Source organism: Syngnathoides biaculeatus, chromosome 20, assembly GCF_019802595.1.
Source record: "Syngnathoides biaculeatus isolate LvHL_M chromosome 20, ASM1980259v1, whole genome shotgun sequence".
NCBI classification, from domain to species: domain Eukaryota; kingdom Metazoa; phylum Chordata; class Actinopteri; order Syngnathiformes; family Syngnathidae; genus Syngnathoides; species Syngnathoides biaculeatus.
In genome coordinates, this window is record NC_084659.1 from 4,527,245 (window position 1) to 4,540,276 (window position 13,032).

General features: G+C 47.6%; 3 non-coding genes across 3 annotated transcripts; 1 reads left to right on the forward strand and 2 right to left on the reverse strand.

Moving 5' to 3' along the window:
• trnav-uac (transfer RNA valine (anticodon UAC)) lies at positions 1–73 on the reverse strand. Its single transcript has one exon. It is a non-coding gene; the product is annotated as a tRNA-Val (tRNA).
• Positions 74–5,886: 5,813 nt separating this feature from the next.
• trnar-acg (transfer RNA arginine (anticodon ACG)) lies at positions 5,887–5,959 on the reverse strand. Its single transcript has one exon. It is a non-coding gene; the product is annotated as a tRNA-Arg (tRNA).
• Positions 5,960–6,599: 640 nt separating this feature from the next.
• Positions 6,600–6,669, forward strand: trnav-aac (transfer RNA valine (anticodon AAC)). The gene has a single exon. It is a non-coding gene; the product is annotated as a tRNA-Val (tRNA).
• Positions 6,670–13,032: the final 6,363 nt, after the last annotated feature.

Below are 13,032 nucleotides of genomic sequence, written 5' to 3' on the forward strand. Positions count from 1 at the left end.
TGTTTCCACCCGGTCTCGAACCGGGGACCTTTTGCGTGTAAGGCAAACGTGACAACCACTACACTATGGAAACAACTGCACTGGGCATCTTGTAGACCTTGATCACCATCAGGGCTGCAACTCAGGAGAATCATACATCCATCCACTCAGTTCGCATGTTCTCCCCGTGCTTGCGTGGCTTTTTCTGCCGCATCCCACTCTAAATTGGCCCAAGGTGTAATTGTGAGTGTGGCTGTTTGTCTCAATATCCCCTGTGATTGCCTGGCAACCAGTTCGGGGTGTACCCTGCCTCCTGCCTGTTGACAGCTGGAATCGACTCCAGCACTCCCCGTGACCCTCGTGAGGATAAGCGGCAAAGAAAATGGATAGATGAATGGTTGGAGAAAAGAGAGTCATCACCAACACATCCAGGAGGCACAAGTCATCAGGTCTTCATGAGGAAATAGAAGACTCATCTTTATTTTCATGAACCTGCAAGCATATACACAACATTTGTTGTCTGCATTTTACTCATCACAATGAACACACACACTTGTTAGTGGAACACACTGGAGCAACTGGGGAGCAGTTCAGGGTATCTGTTCTTGCTCATGGACACAACAGCAGTGAGTTTGGGTGGGGTCTTGAACCTACTTGGTTGGTTTCCCCATGGTGGCAGTCCAGCTAAACCATTAGTCCAGGCCCATTAATTTGGGTCGATGTGAAAAGTTGAAATCATCAAAAACATTGTCGAGCATTTAGTGTAAAAATAAAAAAATAAAAATCATTAATGAAAAGACTTGGCAAACATCTACCCACATGCCGAGTTTGTATGTTTTCTTTCTCTCTTTCTTGGTCCTCTTGCACTCGACAGAGTCTGGCTGCAAACCTCACCTCTTCGGGCCCCCACCTCACATCTCATTTCCCATCCTGCAGCCCTCAACCGCCACCGTCAGGCAGGGAATGAAGTACAATAATTTTGTGTAATATTTGTCCTTCCACAAAAACCATATCAAAAACAAAAATTATTTCTCTCCCCATCTTTTTCCAATCTCATCCGTTTTTGAAAAAGATCCAGCAAGCCACGAGGATGGCGCTAAAAAAATGCTCAAGAAATATGGGTTGCCACCGCCTGGTTTGATTCCATGATTCTAAAAACATCAAGTGCTGGATCTAGCGGCTCGTTGGTCTAGGGCAGCAGTCGGCAACCCGCGGCTCCGGAGCCTCATGCGTCTCTTTCATCCTTATAATGCGGCTCTGATTGGCTTGGGAAAATAAATTACAAAAATTTTTTTTTTGTATTTAATTGAAGTGTGTTTTATTTGTGTTAGTTTTTATATTATTTTAGTTCTAAATTTGAAGATTATTGTGATCTTGAAATATTAAAATATTAATTAAATTATTTGATATTATTTTTTCGTCGCTCAAAATAGACGTCACACTGCGGAAGCGGGTATACCCGCTGAAACGCCGTCTATTTTGAGCGACTTTCAAGCCCGGCAAAGCCAATGGAGAAATGTAAGAAAAGAAAAATATCTCAAGAAAATAGAACATTCAATGATGCCTGGGCAGATTCATTTGCGTTTACCTCGGGCGAGAGTGGCCTACCAGTATGCCTAATTGTCATGGCATTTTTCTGGTTTCGTTTGCTACATGGACAATTTAAATTCAGCTTTTTAATTTATTTGAAAGAGACATTCATTGTTATTATTTTTCAAGAATTCAAAATGTTCAAAATGTGTTCATTAAATGAATAAAATGTAATTTTCTCTGTAGCACGTGGATTTCATAAGAAACATGCTGCGGTAAAGTAGTAGAAGTTTTTTTTTTTTTTTCATTTTAGATGTGCGGCTCCCAGTGTTTTCTTTTCCGTGGAAACCGGGTTCAAATGGCTCTTTCGGTGTCAAAGGTTGCCGACCGCTGGTCTAGGGGTATGATTCTTGCTTTGGGTGCGAGAGATCCCAGGTTCAAATCCCGGACGAGCCCATATGAAAGTTCTTCTTTGACAATTTCTTGTTGTTCCATGGTCTATACGTTCATACAACCCCCCACCACTGGTCGAAAACGACAGAGTGCTTAAAAAGTGCAACTTGTGGAAGAAAAAAAAAAGTCTGGCCACTCCTGCATGTATAATCTCAACATCTAAACCAACTCCTCAGAAAATCAAATCGCCTAGGTCCATATAATATGACTGTTATTGTTTGTCCTTAGTGCCACTCCCCCTCTATAACACTTCAAGACCGGGGTTCGATTCCCTGACGGGGAGATAGTTAATGTTATCCTTTGCTTCTCGACGGGCTCTTCTTCCCGCTAAGCAAGCCGAGCTGTTTTGTTTCCAAACAGGGACCTCACGCGGATCAAAAGAATATCACAACACCACTTCTACAGAACTGAAATTGTTGCTCATGTGTCGTTTGTTAGTAGGACCAGCAAATTGTTTCACACGCCGAATTTGCGTCCGGCACAACAGACGCCTGAAAGTGCAAAACGTAACAAATCGCAAAACATTTTAACCTTCCAGAAAACACACATTAAACAAGAAAATAATTAAAATTACAACAACAACACGAAGAAAGCTAGCTGAGGTACTTCTACATACCTGTGTTTGGTGGGTGACAGACGAAATGACGCGGCCCTCCAAGGCTGTAAAGCTTTTTGGGATGAGAGTGCCCCAAGGGACAAAGTGGCTCTTTGGTCTAGAGTTAAGATTCTCGCTTTGGATGTGAGAGGTCCTGGTTTCAACACCCGGGCGATCCCTGCTATGCAGTCTGTAGTGGCTCAGTGTGCTCTAAAATCTCACCTTGATGTCTTTCTCAAGGTAGCCTGTGTAGTAAGTAAAGGGTCCATTTTTGTTTAGGGTGTCATCCAAATGATCATTGAGTTATGTGGTTATGTGCTTCATTGTTGGTGATGACTTATGAAGTCATCCGCTCTTTTGTGTTGGTTGTTGTTCTTGGGGAACACTTCTTAAGGAGAGCAGAACTGAAAGAGGTCCTGAGGTTGAAATTCCCGACAAGCTCTCTTTGGAAATGTCAACGGCCAAGAATCCTTTGCCACTATCAAACAGTGGCCAGCATGACAAGTGATCATCTTTTTCATTTCTGTGGGCCTTGTTCACGTGGTATGCTTTTCAATTACTTGTGACCTTGAGAAGTCCAGTTTTCAAGTCCCAGAAAAAACCTTTTGCCCAAAATTCCATGAGCTGATCAGGGCTTCATCAGCTTCACCTTTTTGTTTACCACAAAAAGTCAAGACTTCTTTACAGTCTAGTTCAATCAATCATTTCATATAGACGCAAAATTATTGGGAAACAAGGCATGCATAACTTTGTGTATTTCGGGACCAGTACGAATTTATAACATTTGCCCACTGGAGGCTTTTTGAATAGAGCTCGTGCACGTGACGTAACAATTTGCATGGCGCCAAATTGCCATTCAAATCTAGGTGCTCTGTCAATTTTTGTCAATTGGTATGTTACTACTTTTGATCCCAAAAATTAACATTTAATAAAAGCTTCTTGACCACTATGATTCTCACTGGCAAACTTGTTTGTGAGCCCATGACTTGAAGAATTTCAAACTGAGGAGGAAAATTGATTCTCAGCAGTGTTTTCTCATGAGTCATTTGCTTTTACTCGCTAAAGTTTTCCCACACAGAACATTTCCATTGATTTTTATCAGTATGACATCACATTTGGACTTTTTAATCATAACATCATCAGAGTGAGGAGAAAGTGATCCAATCTCATCACTATCTGATCGTGGAGTGAAGAGGCCGTCTGCTTGTGATCATCCACAGTGCCCAAATTTGAAATTTTTCACTTTGGCCTTGTCACTTCGGTCATTTCTTGTTTTGTTTTGCCAGAGTTTTTTGTTTTGGGGGATTCCAGTGGATGAAAGACATTTTAATTTTTTTTAATGGGGAAAATGAATTTGACGTATCAGCAAATGGAGCCAGCCTCACTGTTGGATGTACATTTTATTCACAATCACAAATACATTTTACCACCAAATGTCAGATTCCTTCCAATCTGTTTCAAACCATCATTCACTTAATTGATATTTATACCACTAAAGCATTGGGCAAAAAGCATGCATGCTCAAGAACATTTATATTATCAGGACATTTTGGATCAACAAAGTCAAACATGAAAAAGCATTGGTATAGCTGGTCTGGGAAAAGGAATGTACCATATTATGAAATGGCAGTAATTGGTCATTTTATACATCATTGATCTCAGATAGAACCCCCTCACCTTCAAAATTAAAACTTTTCAAGAAATTAAATGGAAAAAACACCTTCTTAAGATCAGCTTTCTAAACACCACATTGTATAACTTGGTAGTGTATCATATATTGTTGCATCGCATGAACAACAGCTCATACCCCGAAATGTTGTTGCCTCAACATTTACTGTGCTTTTTTGTTTCAAGCAAATTTATGGAATGGGATTAGCAGGATGTCATCCTAAAAATGACACAAACACTGCAGGGTAAGGATCCCATCCTTGCAAGCCTCACGCAAGAAAGGTCGTCACCAGTCATCAACAAAATATATGCAGACATTTCCACTCAAGGCAGCTTCATACTCTGAAAAGGAGCCTGGGAACACCCTGAACTGGGTGCCAGCCAATCACAGGGCACATGGAGACAAACAGCCACAGTCACAATCACACCTCGAGACAATTTAGAGTGTCCAATTAATGTTGCATGTTTTGGGAATATGGGAGGAAACTTGAGTGCCAGGAAAGAAAAACCTACACATGCACGGGAAGAACATGCAAACGCCAAACAGGCGAGGCTGGGATTGAACCCTGGTCCTCAGAAATGTGAGGCCAACATTTCACAGCGGCACCCACCGTGCCGCCCAATTCATACGTATTTGTCTTAATTTCCATACTTTTTAAATTTTGTCATGAACATTATTGCAGTTACAGGACAGTTATTGCAATGTTAATATTTAATTGAAGAATATACTCATGACTCTAATTGTTCATAAATTAGAGTTTCAATGTTTATTTATATAAATAAAACAATAGGATGATGTGGGGAGTGACATGAAAGTTGCTTTTCATCACTATCAAAAAGCGGTTGGAACGGTATTCTGGATCAAATATTGATGAATATTTTTAGGAATGCAGTAAAATGTTGAGATGATTCACTTGATTATGATAATGCAGATCAAATCTTTCAGTTTCACTGGTGCTGGCTGAGCATCCTGCAGGGTTTCAGCCTTGTTGCCATGGTGACAGATTTAGAACGACAACCTTGGCAGCTTTCAACAGCCGTGATCGTATAGTGCTGAGTACTCTGCGTTGTGGCCGCAGCAACCCCAGTTCGAATCCGGGTCACGGCAGGGATGAATCTGTGAAGCTAATTTTTTTAGTCCTTATAGTTGATAGTTGCATGAATCCCTTTAGAATTACAAAAATAAATGAACTAAAGACAATTATGGAAGTAATTCATTGCCATCACAGTATAAATTCAAAATTCTAGCATGGAATTTTTTTAACACTGTAATCCACTGTAAAAAATTCAACGTGTGTATGTGATTTATTTGTGTGATACAGGCAAATAAGTATTTGAACACCTGTCTATCAGCTAGAATTCTGAATCTCAAAGACCTGTTAGGCCGGCCTGAAAAGTCTCCCTCCACTCCATGTATTATCCTGAATCAGATGCACCTGTGTGAGGTCGTTTGCTGCATAAAGACATATTTCATGATTCAATTGATGCATCTCTGCTATGTAATTACTTTAAAATGGCAGATGCTGTTGATAAAGGAGTTCTTGAGGTATCAAGAAAATATATATATATTTGTGATCTAACCTTCAAAGAAGACATTTCAGGTGAACATACCAAAAACATCATTCTGAACTGGCTTTGAAACCACATGCAAAATAAACAACCGAGCTAGCCAGGAGTTGAACCTAGAATCTTCTGATCCGTAGTCAGACGCGTTATCCATTGCGCCACTAGCCCCTCTGAAAACTGCAGTTTCTGAAAACCCATGTATACAATTTTCACTGTCCCACACCCGCCAGATAACAGCATCGAAAAAGGCGACTGAGGGGCTTTATACCTGCTGTGACCCGGAATTGAACAAGGATTGCGTGGCAACAAAGCAGAGAACTAACCACGACGCGATCACAGCTTTGTGGAAACTGCCTCGAAAGTTGGACGTATAAAGCTGTTGGCTGCAGTGAGAATGCTGAACGATCCAGGACTGTCTCAAGTCAGATCGTCTACTTGTGAGGATGCGGTGATTTCATTGGCACAGGCCAAGTTCGTCTCTGGGTTGTGACAGGCAAATTCTTGAACTTGTTTTCGTCAAGTGATGATCAAGATTGACAATTCTGTGGAATAACCTGTCTCACTGTCAAAAACATCGACTTCAGCAATATATATGGATACTCTATGCCAAGTGTCTCTAATGTTTCCATATACCTTCATTTATTATCACCTTCTAAATGTTTAACGGTATCGGACAAACTCTGGGTGTCGTGCTATAAGACGTATTTTTGTTTCGTCTCAACGGACTTAGCATTGAACAATGCTTTGTTTGACTGGCAATATGGTGACGTAAACAAAAGTCACATGTTTTTATAATGGTGTGAAAGTGGACATAGTGTAGTGGTTATCACGTTCGCCTAACATGCGAAAGGTCCCAGGTTCGAGACCGGGTGGAAACAGGTGTAGTTTTGTTGCTTTCTTGTAAGGGAGCTGTTGTTGGAAGGAAGAAAAACAGGAGGGAACACACAACAAAATGAGGAAGGAAGGGAAAAGATGAAGAGAGGAAAAACTGGGAAACAAGGTAGGAAGAAAAGAAATAAGGAAGTAAGCAAAGAATGTATTGAGGAAGAAAGACAAGGCTAAAATGATGGGGAAAGAGGAAGGAAGCAAAAAAACATTGGAACAAGGAAGGAAGGACGGGGCAAACGAGAACTGCTGCACTGGAAACTACCATGTTGTTTGACTGCAAAAAAAAAAAAAAAAAAAAATACACGAAACTATTTCAGAAAAAAAGTCATTTCATTTGCTTTCAGAAGACACAAGTGTTCAGGTCTGACTTTCATTGGAAATGTAAGTTCAAGTGAAAAACAGAACTCAAAACAACACTAGAGGATTTTGTGTTGAGACACAAAAACAAAATCTTTTTCTTTCGGCTTGTCCAGTGATGGGTCGCCACAACGTGTCATCTTTCTCTTTTTAAGCCCATCTCATACATCTCCCTCTCTAACCCAAAATGCCTTCCAGTCTTCCCTCACAACATCCAATCAACCTTTTCTTTGGTCTTCCTCTCGCTCTTTTGCCTGGCAGCTCCATCCTAAGCACCCTTCTCCCAACATACTCACTCTCTCGCCTCTGAACATGTCCAAAACATCAAAATCTGCTCGCTCTCTCACCTGGTCTCCAAAACATCCAACTTTGGCTGTCCCTCTAATGAGCTCATTTCTAATCGTATCCATTCTACTCACTCCAAGCGAGAACCTCAGCATCTTCATTTCTGCTCCCTCAAGTTCTGCTTCCTGTTGTTTCTTCAGGGCCACCGTCTCTAATCCGTACGCCATGGCCGGCCTCACCACTGTTTTATAAATTTTGCCCTTCATTTTGGCGGATACTCTTCTGTCACATAGAACACCAGACACCTTCTGCCAACTGTTCCGCCCCGCTTGGACCCATTTCTTCACTTCCTTGCTACAGTCTGCATTGCTCTGTAGTGTTGACCCCAAGTATTTGAAGTCGTCCACCTTCGCTATTTCTTCTCCCTGGAGCTTCACTCTTCCTCCTCCGCCCCTCTCATTCACGCACATATATTCAGTTTTACTTCGGCTAATCTTCATTCCTCTCCTTTCCCGTGCGTACCTCCTCTTCTAATCAACTCCATGATAAAATAATTTAAACACTGCACCTAAACGTCAAGCCTGACTCCCATTCCACTTGCTCTCTTGGCTGCACAATATATCAACCATTCTCCTAATCATCATGTCAACTAACTCCTAACCTTTTCCTGTCATAGTCCCAACGTTCAAAGTCGCTACATACAGCTGTAGGTTTTGTGCCTTCCCCTTCCTCTTTTTCCTGACTAAGTTGCTTTCCTCCTCTTTTTTGTCTTCAAACTACATGATCTGAATTTCTACCTATGCCTTGTAGATTAACATTTCCCGGTGCGGGTGTAGGAAGCCCGAGCCACGAACTAAATGTTGGAGAATTCGCATGATGAAGCTCATATATGTTTGGCACAGTTTTACACCAGATGCCCTTCCTGACGCAACCCTCTGCATTTATCCGGGTCCTATATGTACTGGGTCTAATCGGAGGTCATGAGGCGCAGGTGTGACCCTTCCGATTAGACGGCCACGCCCAGCCCTGGCTGGAATCCAGGATCATGATAGTACCCCCCCCCCTCAACGGCCGGCTCTGGACGGCCCAGGCGGATCAGGGTGAGCCGCGTGAAAGTCCCTGATGAGGGAGCGGATCCAAGAGCGCTCTTCCGGGCCATATCCCTCCCAGTCCACCAGGTACTGGACCCCCCTCCCTCTGCGGCGGGAAGACAGCAACCGGCGCACGGTGTACACCAACCCACCGTCGACCATGCGGGGGGGCGGGGGTGACTTAAGCGGAGGAGCCAGCGACGACGTGCGATTCGGGCGAAGTCTGCTGACGTGGAACGTAGGGTGCACCCTCATCGACCTGGGCAGTTTCAACGAGACGGCGACCGGGTTAATAACCATGGAAACAGGGAACGGGCCAACGAACCTGGGAGCAAGTTTGCGGGATTCCGTCCGCAGCGGGAGATCTTTGGTAGAGAGCCACACTCGCTGTCCCACTCTGAGCTCTGGTGCGGCCCTCCTCTTGCGGTCTGCTGCGGCCTTGTAGGCGCTGCTCATGCGCAGCAGTGTCCTCCGAGCTGCTTCCCAGGTCCGTTTGCAGCGTCGCACCACGGCCAGGGCTGACGGAACTGCGGAGTCTGTGACCAGTGGAGGAAACAGGGACGGAGGGTAGCCATGCACGACATGGAGTGGAGCCAAACCTGTTGAAGCGGAGGGATATCCGACTTGCTGAAGCGCCGATGAGGTTGCAGAACTCCTTCCAGAAACGGGCGCTGAATTGCGGACCCCTGTCCGAAACGATGTCCTGGGGTAGACCGTGGTAACGGACGACCTCGTCTAATACCAACTGGGCTGTCTGCTTGGCCGACGGGATCTTCGGGAGCGGCACGAAGTGGACCATCTTGGAGAAACGGTCCACTATGGACAGCACCACTGTGTTCCCTTGTGAAGGCGGCAGGCCGGTAACGAAGTCCATCGCGATGTGTGACCACGGACAGAAGGGGATGGACAGGGGTTGCAACTCACCAACGGGCCGTAGGCGGGAAGTTTTATTGGCAGCACACACCGGGCAGGCGTTGACGAACTCCCTTACATCCTTGCTGAGGTTAGGCCACCAGAACCTTTGTTCGACCACTGACCGTGTCTTCGCCATACCCGGGTGGCAGACCGTCTTGTTGGTATGGGCCCAGTTGACGACGTCTCCCCGCAGAGATGGGATGACGAAAAGACGGCCCGACGGACAATCCGCGGGTGGCGGTGTCTCTTCCAGGGCCTCCTTCACCCGCGACTCGATCGACCAGGTGAACCCGGACACGAAGCACCCCGCTGGCAGGATAGTAGCGGCGTCTGAATCAGTGCGCCCTCCCTCGTGGATCCGCGAGAGTCCATCCGGCTTGCCGTTTTTGGAGCCTGGGCGGTAAAACACCTTAAAGTGGAAGCGGGTGAAAAATAGAGCCCACCTGGCCTGACGGGCGTTCAACCTCTTCGCGGACTTCAGGTATTCAAGGTTCTTATGGTCCGTGAAGACAACGAACGGTACTTGCGAGCCCTCCAGCCAGTGCCGCCACTCCTCCAATGCGCTCTTGACCGCCAGCAGTTCCTTATCTCCCACGTCGTAGTTCCTCTCTGCCGGGGTCAACTTTCTAGACAGGAACGCGCACGGGTGAATCCTACCATCCCTGGGACTCCTCTGCGACAAGACTGCTCCGATTCCTGAATTCGATGCATCCACCTCCACCACAAACTGGTTATCGGGATCCGTAATAATGAGAACAGGCGCAGTAGTGAAACTTGCCTTGAGCCTGCCGAAGGCCTCCTGGCAGGTCCCGGACCAGTCGAAGGTGGTATTTGGCGAAGTGAGCGAATGCAGAGGAGCGGCCACGGAACTGAAGTTCCTTATGAATTTCCTATAGAAATTGGCAAATCCCAAGAACCTCTGCACGTCCCTCCTGTTGGTGGGGGTAGGCCACCGCAGCACCGCGTCGACCTTCCTGGGATCTATCCGTATCTCTCCCTCCGCCAGGACGAAGCCCAGGAAGGACACGGATGCCTAATGGAACTCACACTTATCCATATTCACGTATAATTGGTGCTGCTGCAGACGCCGGAGCACCTCTCGGACTTGTTGAATGTGAGAGGCTAGGTCTGCTGAAAAGATGAGAATGTCATCCAGGTAAACAAAGACAGACCTGTCCAGGAACTCCCAAAGCACGTCGTTAATGAAGTTCTGAAAGACGGCCGGAGCGTTTGTCAGTCCAAAGGGCATCACAAGATACTCATAGTGCCCTGTGGGGGTGTTGAACGCCGTCTTCCACTCATCCCCTTCCCGAATCCGCACCAGATGGTAAGCGCTGCGCAAGTCGAGCTTGGTGAAGATCCGGGCTCCCTGGAGGAGTTCGAATGCTGTAGAGATAAGCGGCAAAGGGTACCTGTTCTTGACTGTGATGTCGTTCAGTCGATGCAGGGTCGCAGCGTGGAGTCCTTCTTGACAAAAAAAAAAACCCCGCACCGGCTGGTGAAGATGAGGGGCGAATGAGTCCGGCTGCCAGCGAGTCCTCGATGTAGTCCCTCATGGCTTGATGCTCTGGTCCTGTTAAAGAGAACAGTTTCCCTGTGGTAGGAAAGGTGCCTGGCAGGAGTTCAATCGCGCAGTCGTATGACCGATGTGGCGGCAGAGACTTTGCCTTAGATTCGGAGAAGACCTCCCGTAGGTCATGGTAGCAGGAAGGCACCGCGGTCAGGTCCGGGGCGGTATTAGGTTCTGTTAGCCGAACCGGCGCGACTTGAATACCCCTGTCTCTCCGGACAGCGAAACAACGACTGAGACAGTCCTCACCCCAAATCTTGATCTGACCCGTGGTCCAATCTATGTGCGGATTATGTTCTTTGAGCCACGGACTGCCCAAGATGATGTCGCTACTACGTGCGTCGAAGACATGAAAGCTAATTCGCTCCGAGTGAGCGTCCGGAAAGCTCATACGTAGCGTCTGAGTACGATGTGTAACCCGACAAAGGAACTTGCCGTTGGCGGCATAGGCGTGACGAAACCGTTGCGTGGGGAAGGTTGCCGCCCCCAGCTCCTCGACCACGCGGGGATTTATCAGGTTTGCTTCCGACCCAGAATCTATGAAAGCCGTCACAGAGCATGAACGGGAGTCCGTTCCCAAGGTGAGGTGAAGAAGGGACCTCCCTGACCCCGTCGCGGTGTACCGCACACTCACCGGAGTAGCGATCCTGATGTCAGAATGCCCTGGTCGAGTCTGGCAATCAAGTGTCCCAAACGCCCGCAGTAAAAACAGCGTCCCTCTCGTCGCCGACGTAAGTGCTCCTCCGCTGAGCTGCCAAGCCCCTCCACTTGCATGGCTTCCGGTGGAGCTGACAACACGGGTGGCCGGGAAGCGGAAACAACCGGACTGCGACTCTCCCTCTCCTCCTCCCTCAGGCCCTCCATCTGTCTCTGCACGGTGAGGCGCTGGTCCACCTTGAGGGCCAATGCGATGGAGTTAAGCGAAGGCGGAAGATCCATGACCACGAGGTGACCACGGATCTGTGGGGACAGTCCCTCGTAAAACGCGTCATGGAGGGCTTCCTCATTCCAGCGGCTCTCGGCAGCCCGAATCCGGAACTCAATGGCGTAGTCGGACACGCGGCGACGCCCCTGGCGAATTGTCATGAGTGACGACGCCGCCTGGCGTTCCGGAGCCGCATACTGGAACACCTGGGTGAGCGCGCAGACGAAGCTCGCCCATGAGCGGCAGGTCTCCGAGTTACGGCTCCACTCGGCGGTGGCCCATGCCTCCGCCCTCCCTGTCATGTGGGAAATGACGAAGGCGATCCGGGAGCGGTCCGTGGGAAAAGCGGAAGCTTGCAGCTCAAAGTGGAGATCGCACTGCGCCAGGAAGGGCTTGACGTTACTGGAGTCGCCTGAGAACCGCTCTGGTCGAGAGAGCGGAGTGATGGTGGCACGGGGAGGCACAGGAGCGGCCGCGCAAGCTTGGGAGGCTAGCCATGGTTGCAGCTGGGTGTCGAGCTCCTGGATCTGGTGAGTCATACCCTGGAGAGCAGCCTCTTGCTCACCCAGGCGTTTGCCCTGCACTTGCAGCGCACGGCGAATGGCTTCAGAGTCGGCTGGGTCCATGTTCTTGGCTAGATCGTTCTGTCACGGACGAGACTCGGGGGTGGACCCAAATGCACGACTCAAGTGAGAGGTAAGCAGTGCGGAATAAGCCTTTATTCGTTCCAATGTCGGTTACCAGGGAGTCAGTCCAAACAAGCAGCAAGATCAGTAACGGCGCAGGCTTACGGGTAGGTCGGGACGGGAGACAGGCGTTGGTCGGTACACGGGAGGTAGACGTCAGGAGTACGGTAGTGCGGGAACGAGGCATGAGAGGCAACGATCTAGCAGAGTCTCTGTCGTCCCCCGGGTCCTATATGTACTGGGTCTAATCGGAGGTCATGAGGCGCAGGTGTGACCCTTCCGATTAGACGGCCACGCCCAGCCCTGGCTGGAATCCAGGATCATGACACAATGGCTGTCACTAGTAGTTAAAGGTTGAGTCGACGATTGATGTTTGGTCCTCGTTGTATACTCGACGTCGGCAAAACGTTAGCGTGGGAGGATAACTTGGGCCGAGCAGCTTCGATGCGAACGATAGAGCACAGTTAACAAGTTACAAGTTAACAAACGTAATTCCACCGATTGAGGTGAGTCGCTGGTCCTGC